This window comes from Equus caballus, chromosome 16 (genome assembly GCF_041296265.1).
Source record: "Equus caballus isolate H_3958 breed thoroughbred chromosome 16, TB-T2T, whole genome shotgun sequence".
Classification (NCBI taxonomy): Eukaryota; Metazoa; Chordata; class Mammalia; order Perissodactyla; family Equidae; genus Equus; species Equus caballus.
In genome coordinates, this window is record NC_091699.1 from 96,781,385 (window position 1) to 96,806,480 (window position 25,096).

Consider the following 25,096-nt stretch of genomic DNA (forward strand, 5'->3'; position numbering starts at 1 on the left):
GCCATGTCCCCGCCCAGGATCTGAACCCTGGGCCGCCGCAGCGGAGCGTGAGAACTTAACCACTCGGCCACGGAGCCAGGTCCTCAAGTGAAATTTTTGTCATTTGCCAAAAAAAAAATTGTGTCTGTAGTACCATGCACAATCTTTATTTCTAATGCAGAAGTAGATGTAGACTAGAATCCCTGTTCTATCGCTTACTTGCTGTGTATCCTTGGGTAATTGACTTAAACTCTCAACACTCCATTTGTCATCTGTCATGAGGATAATATTTATTAATGACTCATTTACAAGCTGCTTGTGTGGATTAAATGAGACACTGTATGTAAAATGCATAAATAGTTGAGACTAAATTATACCTGCTCTTATTGGTATCTGTGGCCCACTTTGTTTACTTATTGAGTCAGAAAACGTGGTAGATTGAATTCTTGGGCTCAATTCTCCATCCCTTCCTGTATCCATCTCCTTTGTCTGTAGCTGTGTGATTTCTCCCTCTAAAGGCAGGTATATTTCCTCACCCCATTGACTTTGACCTTGGCCACATGACTATTTTGGCTACAGCTTGCTGGCAGACGTAATGTAAGCAGAGTGTTGAGTAGTAGTTGCATGACAGGGTGTGCTCTCTCGCACTCTGCCATTGCCCTGAGAAGAGCACATCCCAGCTGGTCTCAGGAGGATGTGAGGCACGTGGAGCGGAGCCGTCCCCAGGGACTCACAGGATCTTGAGTAAAATTAATACTCCCTGTGATTCCAAACCTTTGAGATTTTTGCGGTTAGTTAATAGCCACATTCCAGTAGGTTTTAATTCCAACTGATTTCATTATACCAGGAAAAACATTCAATACAAGTGCATATATTCTACTAAGGGAAAAGAATAACTATTCATTAAAAATACTGGAAAAGAAAGGTTTCATGTCTACAGACGTAGCTGAAAATGACCAAAGATATTGATTCTTAACCCCTGGGGATCATGGACCCTTAAGAATATGAGCAGAGCCCTGAACCTGCAAGAGTCCTTTGCAAACACAATATTTTATACACCGTTACATGGAGCTTGCAGATGCATGAATGCCCACTGAGGCTGAGGAGTCTGTAATGCTCAGACAGGATTCCCAGCGTGGTGAGTGTCAGTGTGAAAACACTGAATTAGCTGTGTATCTTTGGGAGTCTGTAGCTTTGAAAGAAAGTCTGATTCTGGGAAATGATATATAAGCATAGTTTGCAGGGGCTGTGACTTAAACGTATATTTCAGCCTGATCTTACCTGATGTCCCCAGGATTATTCAGTCTGAAAAATAAGCACATGGTACCAAACCTCTTAATCTCAAGTTGTGTGCCCATGCCCAGTAGGCCAATTGCTCAAACATTGGTGCTTGGAGATGGAGAAAGCTCTATTCAAATTGGCCAAAGCAAGAAGGCCAGAGGATAGGTTCTCTCAAATCTACCTTAACAAGAGAAAAAAGCAGGGGGTTTTATAGAGCAAAGGGCTTGGCAGGAAGAGTTTCCGAGAAACAAAGGGACCATCCATGTTTCTTTCAGTCCAGATAAGGCCCTGGGCAATCTCACTTTCTTTGTTCAACAGCAGCTGGGGGCTGGTTAGCTGGTGATGGCAACCTCCTTGAAGGCCTCTCCTTCTTCTGTAAAGCAAGGTCATAAATCCTTGTGACCCTTGAGTCACCCCTCAGGTTAAACAAGAAAACAGCAAATTGACAAGATTAACTTCTTTTCCTCTGAGTCTGTGTTGGGAAGAAGATCAAAAGGTAATCTTATTGAATATTTACAGTAACCCTCAGGTATCCAGCTTCACACATAGTAATTATTTAATTAAATATGGATTGTTAGTTGGGATTTACTGTTTTATATGGTATTTTTTCCTTCATCATGTGTATATACTATATGTATCTACACATCAATGCTATAAGACTTCAACAGAAAAAATAATGACCAGGGGTTGGGTGTGGTTGAGAAGGTTTCCTGAAATACAGAGGCTTTGGCCTCACCTTGAAGGGAGTATGACTCTGAAGTCAGTAGAAAAGATGGAAAACACCATTTCACGTGGACATGAATTTGAGCAAATGGGTAGAGATGAAAACATACATCATGTGTTGTGATGGTTAATTTTGTGTGTCATCCTGACTGGGCCACGGGGGTGCCCAGATATTTGGTTAAACTTTATTCTGGGTGTGTCTGTGAGGGTGTTTCCAGATGAGATTAACATATGAATTGGCAGACTGAGCTGACTAGATTGCCCTCCCTAGTGTGGGTGGGCCTGATCCCATACGTTGAAGACCTGAAGAGAACAAAAGGCTGCGTAAGGGAGAAGGTGCCTCTCGGCCTGACTCTCTTCCAGCTGGACATCAGAATCTGCCTCTGGACTTGGGCTCAGGCCAGAACTTGCACCATCTGCTCTCCTGCGTCTCCATCTTGCCAACTGCAGATCTTGGGAATGTCAGCATCCATAACTGTCTTGGGAACCAATTCCTTATTATAATAAATTTCTCTCTCTCCATAAATATAGACATACACATCTTGTCAACACAAAATGATCAATAACTGTTATATAGATAAGAGAGAGAAGGTAAGTTTTACTTGAGCCAGGGTGAAGACTATAACCTGGGAAGACAATCTCCACAAAGGAAGAAAGTGTTCTGGAGAAGCTTGGTTTCCAGTAGAGTCTTAAACCATTTTATTTATTTATTTATTTATTTATTTTTATTCATTTATTTTTTTTTAGGAAGATTATCCCTGAGCCAACACCAGTTGCCAATCCTCCACTTTTTGCTGAGGAAGACTGGCCCTGAGCTAACATCTGTGCCCATCTTCCTCTATTTTATATGTGGGATGCCTGCCACAGCATGGCTTGACAAGAGGTGCCATGTCCACACCTGGGATCTGAACCAACAAACCCCGGGCCACCGAAGTGGAACATGTGAGCTTAACTGCTGCACCACTGGGCTGGCCCCATAGAACAGAGAACACATATTAAACACAATCAGGATACATATTCATCAAAGTCTCAGAGAGGTTCAGTTGCAAATTAGCAGATCAATATGACCCTGATGTTGGGAAAGGGACTAATATGGACATGTTGACGAAAATAATCCATAACCAATCCATAAATGAAAATTTGGGTGAGTTTATTCTGAGCCCAAATCTGAGGGCCATATAGCTGGGGGCCTTTCTTCCTGAGGGAAGAAAGGGCACCAAAGAAGTGGGTGAGCAGAGTGGTTATCTACCCTCAAAGAGCATGTTTCACATATGATTGAAATGTCCCTTTTACAATAGTCATGAGACTGCTCTGTAGGCCCAGCAATTAATGGACACAGCAGGTAGCCAGTCTGCTGTCCTGGTGGACACAGGAGGGTGGCAGGTCTCTTGTCTTGAGCTGGGTGGTCACAAGTGAGCACAGCAATCAGTTCCTAGCCTAGGGAGAGATGCTTATCCTTAAGGAAATGCCACTGTGGGAGAAGTTGCATCTTTATCGTAAGGCCATTTGTTCTTGTCTTTGGGACACAGCAAATGCTTAAGCGGATATGCAGTGCATGCTCAGTGGCCTTTTGGAAAAAAAGTCAGGCTGAATTAAGTTTACACCAAATGGTTTCCTCATACACTCCAGTGTATCCCATTGCTTGCCATTTCTATTTGTCAGACATTATCAACAGGGTGTTACCAGTAGGGTGTAGGAGGGGAAGTATGCATTCTTATCTTAAAAGAGTGCATTCTTTAAGGGTTAAAGCAGATGAACAAAGTATGTTTGATAGGCTATATGTCAGGCTTCTCTAGTTCAAGCCGAATAAATTTTGAAACAGAAATTACCCCATATACTTCAATATGTGAAAATCTCTTATCTATCTATATAAATATATAAACAAATATAAATTATATAATAATATGTTCTATATATTATATGTCCATTATACACTATATATACATTTATATATATGTTATCTCATATCTATCTATCTATCTATCTCCTATTGGTTCTGTTTTTGGGAAGAACTCACATAATAGATGAATACATGTGTTGAATGGGATATTTTTATCATAACATGAATCAATTACATAAAGGTGAGGTGAATGACATCCAGTTTAGCTAGCAGAAATAAAGAGAAGTCAAGTTAACAAATTTAGAAAAACTGCCCAGAGGTCAGCCAGACTGTGTGGGCAGAGAGAGAGAGAAGAGCGACAGAGCGAACACACAGAGCTCTGCTCTGTCCGTGTTGTTCTAACCAGCAGAGTGAGTGCAGCCCAGAGACAGTGGGCTATTGACCAGGTCTAGTTAGGCTTTGTCAGAACTGCTTTCAACCCCTCATTTTTGCCCTGCCCATAGGATTTCTGCCTTATGGCAATTGCATTAAATGCACGTAAAGTAAATAAGACATAGGGCAAAGAGAAAAGAATTTCCAGGTGCTGTTGACCTGTTGCTTCTGTTGCTGGCTTTGGCTGGTGTCGTTATCAAGTAAAGAAACTTGGAGTATTTTATCCACATTGTCTTGTCTCCTCTCCTCTGGCTTAACTGTTTACAAAGAAGTCCTAGAATTCTGAAACCCAGAACTCGGGAAAGGTGGAAAGTCACTCTCCTCATGCCTCCTGCTGGGATTTGCTGATTCGGGGAGAGAAGTATAGAAATGAGATCAGAGAAATCCACAAGGAATCATCATGGAGGGCCTTGAACATTACATTAAAAGTGACAAAAAAGTGTGTCTATGTGCGTGTTGCTTTGGATTGGAGGAGTTATGTGCAAAATCATGATTTAATGATAATCACATGAAAACACAGACTGATGGATTGGAGAACAAAAATCACCTGAATTGGCAGGTCCATGCCGCACTGTCATTCGACATAAATTTAGAATGTACAGAACACTGTGTTGAGGCATTCGGAAGAAGCAGTCTTTCCTAGCACAGAACTGATGACAAGTGGAACGGCACCTATGTTATAACAGCACCTGTATATTTAAGACAGTATTAAAGTACCTGTAATATACTCAGAGGAAAATGACAAAGAGAGAGAAACAAATGAGTAAGTACTTTCATTGTTAATACTGCATGTGGGGGATTGGAGTTGGCCACCCCAAGATATGTCTTTTTGGCATGAGGATTATTTTGTGCTGGTTACTTTTAAAAGCTGCAGACATGAGAGAAACAATGGAAAGTAGAAATCACCCTTTGTAAGAGACATTCACATTTGTGAGGGAAATCGCCATCTGTAAGGGTGTCTCCCTCTCTGTACCAGGAAGAAGGGGGAATGACCTTATCTCTAGAAACTCTTATCAAAGTGGAAGGCAAGGACTTAAATCTGCATAATAACCTTACCCTTGTTTACTGTGCTTTTCCTGTAATCTCCCATAACTGACTCTCCCACCCGCATCATCCTCCTTTGCCTTCAGCTGAGGATGGTATTTAAGGTGAGAACCTCCGCCATTTTGGAGAGTTGCTCAGTTTTCCTGAGTGTCTCCCATGTATACATGTTATAAGGCTTTGTTTGATTTTCTCCTACTATTCTGTCTCATGTCAACTTAATTCGTAGCCCAGCCAAAAGAACCCAGAGTGGGTAGAGGAAATGTCTTCCTCCCCTACATCTGTTTCCAAAAAGTAGGTGACAATCAGGTAGTTTGAGATTAAATGACAGAGAGTTAGTGCCACCAGTTCTCAGGGAAAGGTAAGATAAACGCAGAACAAAGTCAACCAAGTACGGATGATTGAGGGGCTATGGTTTTCTTTCTTATTCTTCAAAGAGCCTTAACATGAAAATTTAATATTTTTTCAAAATATAAAAATGAAAGGATTCATAATTTTAGTTTTTTTTGAGAAATTATGTTTTCATTTAACACTGGATGAGAAAATCCAATTGAGTATACTTTCACTATTGACCAAGTGATGAGGCAGCTATGGCTTGGCTCATGTGCTCTCTTTGACTTCTTGTTACCTCGCCTCTGGTGATTTCTGAGAATGGTAATGAACTACCATTTAAACGCTGCTTCTCTAGCTCCCCCTCCATTAGGGGACCAGATTATTTAATGTGGGCGGCAGTCAATAGGAGTTCACCGTATCGGCTCATGTTTTGCTTTGGTTTCCAGCATAACTTGCGAATGTGGACAGAACCCGGGGAGGAAGCGTTGCTGATAAACAGCACTAGAGCCCTGATCCGTTCTGAACTCTCGCCTGCCTCAGCCTCGCACTGCGACCTCAGGTTCCTGACTTCCTGCCTGCATGTTTGAGAGATGTGGACTGGCGGCATTCCTGTTTGAGAAGCAGAGAGAGGATGCATTGGTGGAGGGCAGGGATAGAGGAGCTTAACTGAGGCATGTGGATTTGGTTTACTAGGAAATTGAAGGAAAAGGAGGCTTCGTTTGCAGGGTATGAGGACAATGTTTGCAAAGCCATATTGTAGGCTGCAGGGGGTTGCAGAGCGAATGATACAAGAGGCTGAGAGGAGTGTGTGGGCAAAGATCTCCAAACTGGGGAACCCGGATGCAATAGGTTGCGAGATGGGGAGAACAGCCAAGACGTGAAGAAAGTACAAGAGAGGAAGTGGTGATGAGATGACAGGGGAGGAAGCCCTGGTGATAACAACTGCTTAGGAGCAGCATCTTGACAGCGGAGTCACTGCAGGACTGCAGGAAACTGTCCTGTGAGGGCGACCACACGTGAGCAGGCTGACCAGCAGCAGGAAGTACAGGGTTCAATGGAGCTGGCGGTGGGAGGAGTCAGAAGCCGATTGCCGTGCTGTGTTAATTTACCTGGAGATCAGCAAAGAGGAAGAGGAAATAAATTTTGAACCTTAGACATCAAAACAGTTTTTCCTTTTGCAATAGAATTTGGGGCACTTATTTGTAAAAGATTTATTCCGACATAGACATAATAAGGCATTTTTCCTACACAGAGAAGAAATATAATTAGTAGAAAGTAGCATATGAGATTGTTTTCTTCTCTTTTTGATGATTTAAAATTGAAAACAAAGGCTTAATTATGTTATAAATATCAGATGCTGAATAAGCCAAGGGAAACACTTTCTATAACAATTTGTAAAATAAAACATTATTTCCACAACGTTTAAGAGATTTTGAAGATCTATTGTCAATATCAACAATATAATGAATGTGTCCAAAGGGTGTAATATTTTATTGCTTCAAATTTAAAGCTCCAGTCTATATCACTCTTTTTTTTTTGGTGAGGAAGATTGGCCCTGAGCTAACATCTGTGCCAGTCTTCTGCTATTTTATGTGGAATGCCAGCACAGTGTGGCTTGACTAGTAGTGCTGGGTCCATGCCTGGGATCCAAACCTGGGAACCCTGCGCCTTTGAAGCAGAGCGCACGAAGTTAACTGCTACACCACCGGGCCGGCCCCTATATCACTCTTAATATGACGGTGTTTTACATTAATAAATAATTTACAAAGTTAATTTGCAAATAAAGAAACAAATGCTGCCTCACCAAGTTATTTGTTAATGTGTCAAAACACTGAGTTTATGAACTCTACATATTTGAGTTATAAATGGTTTTTTCTTCTTAGTCTATTCTTTGAAGTCAGATTCATGCTCTACTTTTATAGATTAATTTTTGAGCAGGATAAGAAGTCACAGAAAGTTTGAAGGTCTTCATTTAGCTTCGCTTCTTACGGATTACAACATCTAGAAAAGCTTCTATCACATGAAACCCCTGTTGGCTGAAGAAAACCTTCACGTAGGAGGCAACTCCCCCTGCTGTGATGTCTGGGAAAGGGAAATAGAAGCCTGTGGCTGAGAGATGTTAAAATGTGGAGGTTTCCATAGAATTGATAGTGTTGGGTTATTGTCTTTTTATATCCAGGATGGGATGAGTAAACACTCTCGTTGTCAATATCGTGTTACTAAAAAGAAAACAGAAGCAATCTTCAACATATGAACGTGCAGCTTTTTGTTATCTTCAAGAGCTCTTTAGGCAGAATGTTGCATTTTATTTCATTTTACCACACAGCACCCTTCACTTCTGCTTCAGCTTCAGTCACTCTTAATTGTGTTAAAACTTTTCCACCGGCAGGCAGAGGTTCAGGATAAACCACATTTTCAAAAGAACGTCTGCTTTTGGATATGGAAGAGAGGGAATTGTTTCTAAATTTCATCTTTTATCAAGCGAGTGTGTGTGTTTAATGATTTTAAAGAGGTTTTGTTTATGGACCATATAAACAGTCAATAAAGCACCTGTAAACACTCAGAGTGAAATGACGGAGACAGAGATGCAATGGACGGTGTGGTACAGAACGGGCTCAGTGTGGATGGCTCTCGACTGATAATAAGAACATTCAGTTTCTAAGCAATAGGCAATGCAGGCATCTGTGTTCTTCAAAACCTTTAAACACATTTATCTTGATAACAACACACTTGGATAGCAAAGAGAAAACATTTCTTCTTTCGATTGTTCTTTCTAATTATAAGGGGCTGATGAATCTGGTTTCTGGCTGGCCTTCCGACTGAGTCAGCAGAGGGAGCCAGATTACCTAGCCAGCGGTCCTGACCCAGCAGCTGCAACTGGGCAAGAAAAGGGATGTATGTGGCCAGTAAGCCTGTGCTCCAAACGATGGCACAGGTGCAGCGAGGGTGGCAGAGGTCTTCTGAATGAGACGTGGTGAGACTTTTGTTGAATGCTTTGGTGTCTCATAAAAAAAGACTCAGCATTAACAAATAGGATCTCTATGATTTCCCAGGATAAGAGCTACATTTGTAATTTGTGCAAATTAGGCCTTGCATAGTCTACTTATACGCAGTTCTGTTTGGAAGTACACTATGAGCTCGTGGAAGTTGTGTTGTCTTAGGCACTGATGTGAGAGTAAGTGTACAGAGTAGCGTGGGGGACTGGAATTGGCCACGCCAAGATATGTCTCTTTGGCATGAGGATTATTTTAGGGTGGTTACTTTTAAAAACCGCAGACATGAGAGAAGCTCAGAAAAGTAGAATTTACTTACCCTTTGTTAAGAGACATTTACATTTGTAAAGTTAATCTCCTTCCGTAAGGGTATCTCCCTCTCTGCACCAGGAAGAAGGAGGGATGACTTATCTCTAGAGACTCTTATCAATGAGGAAGGACTTAAATCTGCATAATAACCTTATTCTTGTTTACTGTCCTTTTCTGGTGATCTCCCATAACTGACTCCCCCACCCCCAACATCCTCCTTTGCCTTCAGCTGAGGAGGATATTTAAGATGAAAGTCTCTGCTATTAGGGTGAGTTGCTCAGTTTTCCCGAGTGTCTCCCATGTATACACATTATAAAGCTTTGTTTGATTTTCTCCCATTATTCTGTCTCATGTGAATTTAATTCATAGCCCAGCTAGAAGGACCCAGAGTGGGTAAAGGAAATGTCTTCCTCCCCAACAGTAGAAAATGGCTAGGTTTCATCATAGTTCTCAATTAGGTTCCCATCAGAGCCATGGTTCTCTCTCTTCTGGATGCTGCCATGGCCTCTGACGTGACTGGTGCTCTCACTGTCACCCCTCCCTCTGCCTTCAACAAGGGAGCTGGAGCAACCCTTCACACACACATCGTTGTTCAAAGATCTGCAATGGCTTCCCAGCTTGGAGAAAGAGCTGACGTCCTCACCGTGGCCTCCAAGGTCCCCACTACTTGGTGCTTCCTAATCCTCTGACTTCGTCACCTGCGGCCCCTCTGCTCCTTGGGCTCCCGCCAGCAGCCCTGCAGCTCCACAGACACCAAGCTCATGTTCACCTTAGAGGCTCTGCAGTGCCTGTTCCCCCTACGAATGCTTTTCCCCAGGCAAATGCCACCCTCCTAATTCCCTGCTCAACCACCCTCTCCGTAGGAGACCCAGCGCTTCTCCCAGCTCCCCTTACCCTGCCCTGCTTTCTTCTGTAACACTTAACTCTCTAACATACTATATAATTTACTTATTTACTATGTGTGTTACTTTTTGTCTGTCTCCAGCCTCAAGAATTTAAGCTCTGAGGGTTAGGGATCTTTAAACAATGTATTTTCAGATGATTGTGGATTCATATTCAGTTGTGAGAAATAACACAAAGAGATCCTGCAGCCTGGTCACCCGTTTCACCCAGCGGTAGTGTCTTACAAAGCAATAGCACAGTATCACAGCCAGAAAATCGTCCTGATACAACTCATCCGGCTTGTTCAGAGCTCACTAATCTCACATGATGCATGTGTGTCTTTAGCTCCATGCGGTCATATTGCGAGTGTAGACTTGTGTGACCATCAGCACAGTTAAGATACAGAACAGCTCCCTCACCAGGACCAAGGGCAGGAATTTTTGATTGTTCAATTCATTGCTGTATTTAATGGAATGGCACATAACGTGTACTCAGTACATATTTGTTTAATAAATAGATCATTTTATGCAAAGGAACTCATATAATAATATCATCAGCATTATGTCCCAAATAATTTGAAATCATATTCAAGTTGAGTTTTTTGTTGTTCTTGGTGATTTAAAATGTATTTATAAACATGATTCTTTGAGAACATACACAATGATCTCTGTTTCTGAAGGCCTGGCTGTTATGATGTGATGGCTGCAAATGTGATTTAATATGAATCCTAAAAGCATTGCTGCTCAAGAACTTAGGACATTATTTAATATCCTTGATTTTCTAACTCTCCATTTTAATGTAGTGTTTTGGGGAAACAAAACACAAATATTCTACTGATAAGCTAGCCACATTTCAAATATATGCCGGGAGTATGAGAGTGAGTCATGGCAACTGAACTGGCAAGCCATCTTGTCATCGTTCTGCCCTTTCTTAAGGGGACTCATGAACACGCAAAACTGGAATCAGACAAGGTTTTTTCCACAGGGACAATATTCTAATCATTATTATCTACCTAATTCTTTCTTGTTGTTCTGTGGATTCCTCCACAGTGACAGCAATGGTCGCTCCATCTCATCTGATTGGTAGTTTATGAAAGGCTGACATGCTTGGTTAGTCTGGAAACCAGAAGAGTTCTTCTTTCTGTAAAGTTTCTTGGCATGTTCAGGCATTTAACTCAAATTTTTAACCGTATTAACAGCATAACAGGACAATAGGAGACTGGGGTAGATAACCCTGAAGCAGCCTTCTAAGTTCAATGATTCCTAACAAGATGGCTCTCCAACCAATGGAGTAAATGGACTTGACACCTATCAGATTCTTCACAAACCGGTAAGGCTTCTTCTCATCTCCTATATGCAAGAGTTAAAGATCAGGAATCTAAAAGCAACCTGACTTCTTCCTATTTTTCCTACGATTGAATATCTCTTGAAGTTTTGGAGGATATTATTTAGTAGATCAGAAAAAAAAGTAAACCAAACACACACCAGCTGAGATCCAGGGTCATCTCAGAATGCAGCTCCCTGCACTTAGCCGCTTCCCAGTACTTTCTCTTTTGTGCTAGAGATATAGCAAGTTTTGACTAAGTCTAAACTAATTTTAATAACTTCGTTTTTTCATCCAGATCGTAAGTCTCATAGCTTATGTGGAATGTTAGAGGAAAATGTAGCTAAATCATGTGGCATTAAAAATAATCTAAGGTCTATGATTTAAAAACAGTAAATGAGGAAACTGAAGAAAATATTAGAGGTCTAGCTGGGGTAGGATTTCAGCAGATGAAAACTGTTAGAGGAAATTACAAACAAAAGGATCAACAGATGTGATTAAAATGCAAAGTTTTACATTTAAAAAGAGACCGTATGTATATATTTAAAAGACAAATCACCAACAGGGAAATATTTAAGGCAAATAAATAGGTAAAACTTAATATCCTTAACATATGAGGCATCTTTGCCTTCAGCTCTATTTCAAGTACCTTATAGGGTTTGTCACATCATAACTTGTAAATATATATCAAAAGTCTTAAAATTATTAGCATTTTTTTACCAAGTAATTTCATTTCTGGGGTTCTACTCTAAGCAAATAATTACAAATGAAGACAAAGATTTATTCTAGAAAGGTACTCATTACATCAAAGAACAGTTAGACACGACAGCATATTTATAGAAATCAGCTTTTATACAGCTATTAAAGTCATATTTAAGAAGCATTTTGAATGATCTAGAAAAATTTATATGATGGAATATAAAATGTCATTTAGTTTGATCACAACTATGAAAAAAAGGCATAGAAAGATTTTGGAAAGAAAAATTCAAACTTAAAAATAGCTGCCTTTAAGTGATTTTGGGGGGGACATACTTAGAAAATTATATAATTTAGATAATCATGTACATAAACTATAATTATATAATTTCCCTAAATTATACAATGTCTGCATTGCTTTTATAATATAAATCCATAAAAAATACTTTGTCAGCTCAATACCTTAGTTTAAAGCCTTTAGTTCAATTCTTACATGGATATAAACTCAGAACTCTTATTTTCAAATTTTTCCTAAATTGATTAAAAAAAAAAAAAACCAGCCACCACAGCAACAATAACAAACCATGACACTGGTACTTTTACTATCTTCATTTTATACATGAATAGATGATGGAACCAAGGCACAGAGAGGTTAAGTAACTCTTCCAAGATCACACAGCCAGTAAGTGGTAGAGCTGGGATTCCCACCAAAGCCATCATGTTACATACTGCCAGGACTGGTTTGAAAGATACTAAGGCCAGAAAGTAAACAGGACTTGGCAACCAGAGGACTTGTCTTCATATACCTCTTCACATACTACTTATAACTGCTTGACTCTGATGGATTTATTTATGCAAAATATCAACTTCCCAATCTAAACAATTGGTATAATAATTCTCACTTTAGAGGAATTTGGTGAATATTATAAGTGAAAATGTCTAGCCATTATGGAAGTCTGATAAATGTTAGTTGAATCTGAACATAAATTAAACACAATTATTGCTCTGTATTCCACTTGGCCATTTTACTCAAGAAGGCATAAAAGTATTTTTCAAATTAAATATTTGACATTTATATTTGAAGTGGTGATAAAGCACATGGCATCACTTAATCATCTTTAAACGATGTTTAGAGAGGAGGGAACCCACACACCATCAGTGTATCTATCTCGCCTTCTTTTCCGTTTTACTTTCAGCTATCGCTATTTTTCTAACATTTCTATATTCAACCATAATCCCCCCCCCCTTTTTTTGGTTTGCTGTCGTTTCCACTCATAAAAGGAATTAATACTCATTGCCCATCAGTTCCCCACAGTGTTTCCAGGCATCTCATGGTTGGCTGAAGTTTGTCTTCTCACAGTTTATTTTTTTCTACTTAACCTTGTTGTCCAGCTTTACTGAGATATAACAGACATTTAACATTGTGTCCGTTTAAGGTGCACAACGTCAGGCTCTGATACATGTGTATTGTGACCTGACAGTTTTGAAGAAGAACTGATGGGAAATTCATTCTCTGGGTCCTCACATATTCAGAAGCTTTTTCAGTGGCATTGGTACTTGCACAAGGTTTGGCTACGCGCGCGCTGTTTGGGTCGCACTTTCTTTCTTGGTGGCCTTTGTGGGTCCTGCTCCCATGATACTGAGGGTGGATGTGTCTCTGGAGACGTCTGCTTGTTTTCTCACAGATGATGTGATTGTTACGCCTGCGGGTTCAAAGGATCCCTTATCTCAGAATCCCAAAAGTTTACTAGGCTGTATCTCAACGTTTACCATCCTTGCCTTCCTTTTTTTTGGGTTTGAGATACAATGTGCCCTTTCAATCAGTAGACTCAACTCTTCTTTTCTTTCTGGAAACTTTTCTTGAAGTTAACCCTCAAGCATCTGTTGTCTTTATTATTTTAGTTTCCTTTCTTGTGACACCAGTTACGCACCCGTGGTCCATCTTCTGCCCATCCTCTATGTTCATTATTTTCCTTCTAAAAATATTTTTAAATGTTTTGTTCATTTATATTTCATGTTACTCACTTGTCTCGGTCCTGTTCTTTACATACTTTCTGTATTTTTCATCTGCTTTCTGTATGTTTCTTGGCCTTCATTTATGCAATATTTTCATCTTTTTTCTTGAGTTCTGTGAGCTCACTTTTGCTCTCCATTTGTTGTCTCCCCATCCTCAGCTCTTATATATCAGTTAATGCTCTTTTTAATTTTTAAAAAAATCTGCACCAGTAAGTTTGATAGTATTTTCGTTTGTTTCCTGGCAGCTATTTTTCCAGTTTCCTTACTCTCCATGTTTGCTATGGCTGTCCTCTGCTTTTCCTTCCATTATTCTGCCTCACGTCTGTGTTCGTTCCTTTTCGATTTTTATTCATCTTTAAATTGGGTACGTCCTCCTGGACCGGCTCTTCGCGGGAAGTTCGTGAAGGGCGGGACAGGCCAGCATTTCACAGCAGCAGACGCTTGCTATTGGCCTCAGGATTGGCGCCTGTGAGCTCTTTAGGCGCTTTACCCCCCAAAGGCCACCCAGCATTGACCCTGCAGGGCCGAGAGGAGGTGGGCGCTCCGTCTCCCCGGGGGGCACCTGGGCCTGTGGCACGTCCTCCCGCAGCCCCTCCGCTCTCGGCCGCGCGGGGGGCAGACAGGCTCCACCCCCAGACCTCCCACCCTTTTCCTGGTGTCGTGATCAGGGGCTTGTTAGTTTTGAAGCCATTTCTTTTTCTTGCAGCGGGAGTGCTGCCCTCCTTGTTGGAGCACGTGGACTGCGGGACCGGCTTGCAGCTTCCCTCCAGCCTGTTCCGCCCGCGCAGTGTCGGCGGCTCTTTGCTCAAGTCCTGATTCAGGGTTTTCTTTGTTTTCTAGATTCCTCGGGCATGGAGTTTGCATTTTGCTTCTTGTTCTCCTTGTGGGTTTTAGGTGATTTTTGAGAGGGAAATGGGGAAGATCCAGGTTTATTGAAACTAGAAGTCTGGCTGTAAACATGTCACTGCTTTTTGTTTGTATTCAGAAAACAAGCGGGGTGAGTCATAATATACCCTGAAGAGTTTTTGGAGTTTTGACTTGTTTAGGAACAGTTCCAAAAAGAACCAGCGACACTTAAATCTATCTGCTTTTCACTTTTTCCTGGCTCTTTCTACTTGTTCTTTGGATAGCAGTTTCCCGGTTTTCTATTCACTGGATTCCCGTCTTCTCTCATCTTCTTTTCATTCCCAGTAAGTTTAGCCATCGTGCTGATTTCGTGACAAGGGCTCAAAGAGAAGGATGTAGAGCGAGGAGAGGATGGTCGGGGAAGGCGGCGGAGAGCCGGAGAGCAGCGAGGATGGAGGGGAGGGGGCGTGAGGACCATCTGAGCTGCGTTCAGCGGGAGCCTGGGAGGCGTGTGCTCAGGCCAAGGGCGCGCGGATGTTCACAAACCGACTCCAAGGCCGCAAGCGTGGAATCAGGAAATCTCCGCATCATGAATTTGTTTTTACGAAGACAAATCATCACGGAAGGACTTTGGACATGGAATATTTCACACACACGTGCTATTTAGATACTTTTGGATGGCACTGCATAATAGAATTTTATCCAGTTTGTCCAAATCAAAGTCCAGAAGCCAAAGGAAATTCTCTCTCTCAGTGTTCATGTTTTTAATATAAAATAAAAATTGCACCTTTTTCTTTTCTTTCTCAAAGTGAAGATCGGAACTCCTTTATTAACCTTGGGGTTGATCCGTGGGCTCCCCTGGGAGGGAGGAACAGACCCGGAGGCGCTGGTGGCTGCGCTCGGCGGACCCCACACGGCTGGGCAGCAGGTCGGCCACGGAGGGTTCTGGGCACCACGTGTCGGTGTCTACCACAGAGGAAAGCTGGACTTGCCCCTGTCTTCCAGCAAGGACCCTGGCAGAGTGGCGTGCTCTTGGCTGGTCTTTTAAACTTGGTGATTTCTGTATCTTGGGTAGAGTGGGATGCACAGTTACCCTCTGGCCCCTTTCCTCTTGCTTCTCTTGTTCAGGGCTCACTGTCGCCAGGGTGAAACGATGGACTGTTTGCCTTTGCTCACGAGTTGTATGAATTCCATCTTTGGTAAGAAAACCCATCCTCCAACACTGGCTTAGCGGTTTTTGCAGTTACTGACAGTTCCTAATACTTCCAGCACCATGGCTCTCATCTTACGTTGTTATTACTTATTTAATTCTCTCTTTTCCTGGGGTTAAGGATGCGACCTTCCTGGTTCGCTAAAATCCCTAACACCTAGCAGAGTGAAATAGAATAACTGTTTATAGCATGAATAAATTATAGTGTATGTTAGTAAAAACTCCCTAACTTCCTGGAGCCGTGGTGAGGAGGCAATACTGGGTAATATCTAAGAGCATAAACCCTGTAACCTGCTGTGCTCCTGGGCAAATTCCTCTCTCTAACTCAGTTTCCTTATCTATAAAAAAGAGGACACTAACAATGGCCACTTCTGAAGATTGATGCGAGGACTAAACAAATTAAATATGATTTATTTAGCACAGGACTTGGCATAGCATCTTGTCTTTGCTGTTATAGTTAATGTTGTTGCTGTTATCATTATTTGGCAGAAGGGAAGGAGAAATAGAAAGTATAAGTTTGACGGGTTTGTTATTGACATAAAACAACAAATCAATCTACTGCTGGTTCCTGGAAAACAAGAGACAGGTGCTTGTATGTACATGGCAGCCAATGACATTCAAGACTTAGTCTGGTCATAGAGAAGTGAAGCATTTTATAAATAGAGGAAAATAGCTTTTGGGAGTAGAGTTTTTGATGAACGCCTTGCCAGTCATCGGTTAACTAACATCACTAACAAGTCACATATGACAAAGACCATCTCAAGCAGAACTTAGTTTTTAAGCACTTTAACCCTACAATTTACCATTTCTTTAAATCCATCTTAAGATTTCTCTTTCTTATAATCTTGTTAGTAATTTTAATTATAAATATTTCAAAGGTAATAAAAATAGTGAAAATAACGACTACCCGCCTTTTTAATGCACGACTCTCATATTACCTTTTGCTATGGTGTCTTTAGATCTCTCTCTCTGTCTCGTTTCTCGCGTCAACTCTGCCGCCTAAAGAACTTCTGTCTCATTTCACGAGGCTGAACTTCTTAGGAGCTGTATGGATCTCATGGGCACTCCTTCCCCCTCACTAAGATTTGATGGCATCATTTTGGTGATTAAGACTGGGTAGCACCGTTGTTTTCCTTCCCGACTGAAAGATTTAATTGGCAAGTAATATTTCAAGTCTTTAACCCCTTTGCTTGTGAATGAGGCTATAAATTCCTTTATTTGGGAGGAGTGGGGAGGGGTCCTTTGGGGTCCAGTGTTAATTGTTTCTACTTCTGCCTCAACTGTCTTCTTCTAGCTTGAATGCTGGTACGTGCTCTTTTCCTCTGTGATAAAACCTCATATAATAATGTAAAGAAAAGAAATAATCACCTTTGGTAACTTAAAAGATGAAAAGAACTGTACGTTGCTATGGATACTGGAGTCTTGCTGGCCTTCTCTCATCATTAAAACACCAATATTATAACATTCTGGTCTAAACTTCCTCAGAGTTACAATAATGAGTTAGTTAAAAACGTAATTATTTCAAAGCTTTAAGGCAGGAAAATGCCGTGGTTCCTACAAATCATCACATATTTGGTATAAAAGCCATAATCAAAGTGAAAATATTAACTTTGTATTCAATAATTTGCAAATATGCTTAAGGCTGCCTTGAAGATAAACACAGAGCATTTACTAATCTATCCTTTGGAAAGTTAGTCAGGCCTCTTCCCAAATATATGAGCTCTTTACAGTGGAAGAAATGAGTTGCATAGTCACAGGTTGAGCCGATGAAACGTGTGCATATGAGCACATATGCCTTATTTATCATTCCACAAATATTTATTAAGCGCTTACAGCATGCAAAGTACTGTTCTAGACGCTGGGGATGTAGTAGTGAACCAAACAGAGGAAAAAAGATCTGCCCACACGGGGCTTATATTTCAGGAAGGAGATGCTGATAATTCATGTATTAGATAATTGCATGTTTTTCTCCAGCCATCGTAACTGCAGCAAAGCAGTTAGGGGTCAAGCAGAGAGTTGAGTTTAACCGGAGTAGGGGTTTTGCCATGTGAGGGCAACGAAGAGAAGTCAGAGTGAGGAGTTCCGAGCGTGTGCGAAGGACTACCCTAAGGCTTGCCCGTAGAACTGAATCTTCTTGGGTGAGAAGTGATTTTTTGGCAGGGGGTGAGTGGGTGGGGACGTGGTTAGAGAGGGGAGGGAGAAATGCCAGAGAAAAAGTACTTGGGTCAATGGGTTGTAGGTCCCAGTGCAGTTGAAGGACTGAGGGAGTAAGATGCTTGAATGGGTGCTTGGAGCTAAGATTGTAGAGGGATTGCTTCATTTGTAGTGACAAGGTCTGGGATCAACCATGGGAGCGTGGGGTTGAGGTATTCTAGAGGACACAGTCATTGGAGCAGAGGAATTCTGAGCCTTAGGAGATGAGGGTGTTGGAAGGGTGATGCAAACAGATTAAATCACTAAGGGACAGTGTTGGACAGAGTGCCAATGAGCTAGGGGATAAGATCTTCCAAGAGTGAAGGGAAGGAGTGTAGAGTCAGTGCAAGACTGCAGCAAAGAAGTAAGTACGGGATTATCTAACATTTTATACATGAGGGAGCTGAGGTCCACACTGAACTGACGTCCCGGGGTCATACGTTACTGAATCAGCCGTACAACTCAAACCCAGGTAATCCATCTCCAAGCTTAATGCTTTTTCCACCATTCCACGCTATCACCCATAATCATTTCTGTGAATTCAACACTGAATGAGGATAAGAAATACCAGGAAGCAGGAAGTTTGTTGAGTGGTGGGTGGGGAGACGATGAATTAATTTTTTGCAACTTGAATTTGGAGTGCCTGTGGACACTATAGTGAAAAGGGCTGCTAATTGATTGGAGGTTACACGTTCAAATGGAGAGGTTTTGTCAGCCATTGGAGATTCAGAGATACAGCTTCACCAGCCATTCGTCCACGATGGCATTAGAAGCAATACATATGGATGAGATAAAACAGGGGGAGAGTGCAGAGAGAGAAGGAATTGGGGAACATCATCTAAGGGGTGAACAGAGGAAATGGAATCTCGCAGGAAACTGGGAGAAGAGAGTCAAAGAGGTACAAGAACCAAGAATTCAAGAATTTCCTGTAATAGAGAGTGATCAATAGCATCAAATGCCCCAAAGAGATCAAGTGGGATAAGGAACATAAAGAGTCCTGGATTTGTCGCTAGGAAGGTCATGGGACTACAGAATTGAGTTATTGTTTAATAAGGAACAATATTTAACAGTGAACAATAAACATTAAGCACTGGAATTTCAGGGTCAATCGAAGGTGGAAGAGACCAGTCATGATCACCACAGTTTTGCTAAAATCATTGCCCACTAAATCATGGGAAAGCTCTGTGGTCTCGGCATAGAGAAGAGTCGCAACGAAGTGTCAAAGGTTTGCAGGTAACGAATTACAGAAGCATTTTCTAGAACGCTTGTCCAAAAGATAGTCCTTAACATAGTAGTTCAATGGTCAGATAATTTGGGAAACTGACACGTAATTCCTCTTGGAAAGGTACAGTCCATTTTAGCATGTTCAAGGTCTGGGAAGTCCTGCAGCAACGAAACTAACTTGATTAGCTCAACCTTTCCTAAGCTTGTTGAATCAAAGAATCACCTCCTTCTCCTCCTCCTCCTTATTATTATGACTGTGGTGATTTGCTAAGTGCCTTTTAACATTCTACGGTTAGGATTCTGCAGAACACACTGGATTAACGCTGATTGATGGCATCAGGCCAGAATGCACTGGGGAAAAGAAAATACTTCAAGCCATTAACTTCTTAGGGGGCGAAAAACAAGACGACGGATAATAGACGGACTGGAGCAACCACTAAACGTGGCGTGTTTTCTTCCTCAAGTCCCCAGGAACTACAGCTAGCATTACTTTCACTTATTGCCATTATTATTATGATAATTTAAATTCTGACAAACCAAAGTTTTGGGTCAATAAGATTGTACTTTAGTTATCAAGTCACCTCAAATCGTTTTCCATACGTTGAGTTTACAATGATGATTGTGTTGGAAACTCCTTAAAAGCGTCTTGATTTAAGTTCATAATAACAGACTGATCAATTCTGATAAAGGAAAAATAAGCCTCAACCTGCCTAGAATTTGGATCTGTGTTTTGGCCTCGGGGGAGAATATGCTGTTCATCTGGGGCTGTCGGAGACTTCCTCCGGGATTTATAGACGGTCCCTGGTGAGGGTATGAAAGGGAAAATGACATCAGAATTATTTGTGGCTGACACTCGTCAATTTTTAGATTGGCATATTACTAATAGGATATCTAGTTAAGGACATTCTTGGTAATGACAAATGACATCATTATTGAATTTAAACTGCCAAGGAGAGAAATGGCCTTAAAGCCAGTATCAAAAGGAGAGATTTCAAACACTTACCTTTAAGTGGGCAATTTTTGAGATTAAGACTTACTTGAACAATGGAAATTAACCTATTACATGAGAAATTTTCTGATTTGTTTTTTGGGTAAAATCGATGACTGCACATGACTTTGTCACACGCTACAGACTAGGTAGTTTTTTCTGAATGCTCATTTCTCTTAGCATGGGAATAGAAATATTTTACGGAAAATCGGGGTAATTTCTTTGTTTCTAAGAGACATGGGGTAAATAAAGAAGACGCGGTCAACATTACAAGTGATGGGATTTTAAAAGTGGAACCCATCTTTGAAACAGTAGGTTCTTCACGTTTGTTTATTCACTCAACAAACACTTACTGAATGCTTACCATGTAACAGACACTATTTGAGACCTGGAGGATACGGCAGTAAGGTATATAAAGTCCATGTGCTCATGAAACTTCCATTCCCATGAGGGAAGCAGACAAGTTAAAAGAAGCAAATGGATAATTTCTGTAGTAGCATGTGTTATGGCAAAAAGTTAAGCAGGGGAAGTGAGGGAGCGTAGAGAAGGTGTTGGGAGCCTTCTCTGAGGAGGTGGTATTTGTGCAGAGACCTGAATAGTGAGGTTGGCAATAAGAAGTTGGAGGAAAAGAGCCTTTCTTGGCAGAAGGAAGGACAGGGAGAAGGTGCAGGGACCCATAATCTCTGAGTGTGAGAATAGTAAGTGAGCAAGTGCAGGGAGGTGAGAGGTGAGGCCCAGAGGTAACAGGGGCCGGGTCATGGTGGTCAAGAATTGGGAGTTTGTCCTGAACTTGATAGGAAGCCGTTGGTCAGTCGGAAGCAGAGGAAAAGGCATGATCTGATGCACGTGTTTTAAAGACCCCTTTGAGTGCTGAATGGAGAGTGGACCATAGGACAGCAGGAGAGAGGGGACGCTGGGATGGGCCCAGATGGCAAAGGTGACTGTGGGGAGCAGTGATCAGACCAGGACCTATTCGGGAGGCGCAGGGGACAGGCCAGATGAGGGAGGAAGAGCAAGGATTAAGACTCAGTTTGGCCTGGGCCAGTCGGTGGATGACGCAGTGATGGAGAAGGTGAAGAGAAGAGTGGGCTTATGCCAAATGCGAAAAGAAACATGATCGCGTGAACACAACTCGGGAGTTCCCAAAAGTTCCTTATGGCTGTTTTCGTAAAGTTAATTTACTGTGATATAGAAAGCCCACTAGAATTTCAGTCTTTAATTATGATAAATGTCTTTACTGGAGGAACAGGTGGCAAACGTATATTCAAGTTAGAAGCTGCTATTTGCAAAGTTTTTTATTACTTTGGGAACATAAGCAAGGACAAAATTAGCTTATAATAAGATATAAATTTATATCTCTTAACATCAGAAAGATTTCAACGTCTCTGGTGTATGTCCTTCTAAACAAGCTAAACTAGATAGTATTTTCAGTAAAAACAAAAGAGTTTACTTATACTTAAACAAAAAACAACGATTTTCCCCCATAGACACACAATGGAAAAAACAAATCAGCAGCTAGGGAGTGTGACTTGCCTTTAGAAATAAAAGTAGCTTTCTTCATGTTGAGTTATATATGACGAAGAATGACTTGCTAACCTCTCCTTTCCCTGAAAACGTAAGAACAAATCATAGAAGCAGTGACTGGAGTTAGGCACAGAGAAAGAGTTTTTTTGGCAATAACTGTGTCTTATAAACAAGTAGATGGTAGCAAGAGCCCTTCAGACTGGATTATAATGAAACATGTTTATGTGGCAGGCTGATAAAGAAACAATAAACTCTGTTTTATCTCCATAGGAATCTGTTCCTGCAATTACTATTACGTAAGAGAGGAGTGGAGAATAATTCTACTTATCTGAAGATGCAACCACTCTTTCTTCACTAATGCTGACAGCTTCATGACGATGTTTGGGCCCGTTTTATTTGTTGAAATAATCTCTAAGCTGCACCTATGGAGACTGTTTAGTGCATAAGCAAATTTCAGCAATTCTTTTTTGTGGTATGCTTTGAATGTCCCTCCCGTGATTAAACCAATAAATCGAAGTGTGTGTTTTGACTTCAGACATGGACTAGACAGTGTTTCATTAGGTTTTCCAGTCGATGTCAATGTTAATTTTTTTTCTCAGTTTCATGAAGTTTTGACACATGAGTACTTCTCATAGGCCACGACACAATAAAAATAATTATCTAACTTTTCATGGGCTATGGCTTTAAAAACGAGTGAACAAATCCTGTATGATCACAACTTTTTGTGGAATCCATTGGATTTTAGTTGTTTTCAAGTCATCTTTATGGGTGCAACTGAATTATGGAATGCTCAATTCTTTGAAAATTAGGAAATCATGGGAAGGCAGAATTGCAAGATTTTCCAGAATGATCACCCCAGGACCTGGAGAGATAAGGGCTGCTGTTTTCTCTAAGTTTACTGCAGGCAGTAAATGCGGATCGGATTGCCTTTGCTTAGGTTTGTTCAAAAATGTGAAGCGGGGGCCGGCCCTGTGGCCGAGTGGTTAAGTTCGCGTGCTCCGCTGCAGCGGCCCAGGGTTCAGATCCTGGGCGCGGACATGGCACTGCTGGTCAGGTCACGTTGAGGTGGCGTCCCACATGCCACAACTAGAAGGACCCACAACTAAGATATACAACTATGTATGGGGGGGGCGGGGTTTGGGGAGATAAAAGCAGAAAAAAAAAAAAAAAGATTGGCAACGGTTGGTAGCTCAGGTGCCAATCTTAAAAAAGAAAAAAAAAAGTGAAGCGTACCCACATTTTGAAAGGAGAGAAATACAAGAAAGGGAAAGTAATTTTTCACAGTGAAATGCTCTCAACAGGGAACATTGCCACAAATTGTGATTTCAGTTTGGAAACTTAAATTTATTTTCTATGATGTGTGAATTTACCATTCTCATTAGACTTGTAGGGGCAATCTTGGCTCTGTTACTAGAATGCACGATCCCAAGAAAAGCCACTGCAAATCGAATCAATACTCAAGAAATGTTCCCATTCACCACCTTATAGGTGTGACATTGCTTTAAACAATTTCATATTGATTGCCTCACTTTTCTATTCATTGGAAATGTATAACAGTAAACTATTGGTTTAATTCAGCATAAATTACTGGATAAAAATCTAATTAAATTTGCTCATGGAAGAGAGTAAGCCAGCTCAAGATTGTGTTTCTTTATATTCAACCATCTTTAGAGTGATGTGAAATGCTTAATTAATTCAGACATTTAATGAGATGAGTTAAAGTAAACAACCGTCCTATTTCCATGCCTTATTATGTTAAATGTACTTGATAGTCAGAACTAAATTTTCAAAGGAATGCTGTCAAACTCTCATGATAAGAATTTGTCCCCACCTAATCTTTTCAAAGCTAGCATTGCTTTCTACAGACGTGAAGAGCCAGGTGACGCCGTGTGGGCCGCCATCTTCAGCAAGGCTCGATGAAGCGATTTAGGTTGACCTCGTCTGGCAGGCGGTACTGTCTACTGTGTGGTGAAAAGGTGGGCTCGAGGCAATTTTCTCCTCTCAAAATATAAACCAAGAGTGACTTATCTCTGTGTGCTTTGCAAACATCAGATGAGATGGAAAATTTAGCTTAAAACACGAACATTTTGATTCTCCTTTGAGGACCCGAAGTTGAAAACTTGACAAGCTTGGTAATTACTGCCAACCAGGGAACCCTGCCAAGCTGTAGAAGACGCCAAAGGGCAGAGCAGCCAAAAGCCTTTAAACAAGTAAATCTTCAAGGTGAAGTCGGCAGATAGTGGAGGCAAGCATGAACACGGGCTGTCTAACAGTCTGCTTCTTTCTGGCAGTAGGGGAAGGGGCTGTGCAGGGAGAGTGCCCACAGGATGTGCTCGGGAAATCACCTGGTGAGGGACGAGAAACACAGCTCAGAGTGAGCCAACTCCTGATTATAGTTCTAAGGAATATCTGACTGCTCATAAAAGGCTTCACTTAACTAAACTAATTGAGGGATGTGATGGAATTAGACTGGGAAGCTGTGAGCTATCCTATCTTTGAGAGTTGCCAAGGCAACTCAGAAGGATTGAATTGGGTATCTATGGGGTAGGTTTATAAATGAGACCTGGAGGAGGTAGAGAAGGGGGAGGACCAGAAAGAACAAACAGCTGGTATTAAACAGCAGCTAAAGGCAAGAGGCCTGGGAGGCTCAGCTTGTGAACAAGGCTGATGGGGCCCTGCAGCTCATGCTGAGCCTTTGGAATTCATATACAAGACGAATTTAGCAAGTCATGGGTTGGTCTGGCATATATTCTGGACCAAATAACGTGTAAAGCAGAGCTGCACATTGAATGTGATAAGGTAATTGGAGTCTACTGTTGTTATTGATTGTACGTCTCCATTTATTCTAACCATTTTTCATGTGTATTCCTAAGAATACTGCATTTGAAGTAGATGAAATGAAAAGAATTCCTAAAATCTGGTCCAAATTTCAACCAAGAAAAGTAGTGAAAGATAACTAATAAATCTGTTGCGCTTTATCTATCCCCCCAAATCTGAAACCAAAATGTCTTACTGTGACAGAGTACATCTCTAGCCTCCAGCTTCCTTTCCTCAAATTCATGCTGTCAAATCCCGATACACTGTACCAAACGCCTCCCTCCTCCCTGCCTCCCCCAGGGCTGTGTTGTTTTCGTACGCAGGCGTGTGTATGTTGAATATTTTTTTCTGAACTTTAAACCCAAGTCAATTAAAAATAAAGACCACTTCTTTTAACGTGGAATAATTACTTGTGATTATTTTAAAAATCCAATCCGTTTTCCTCA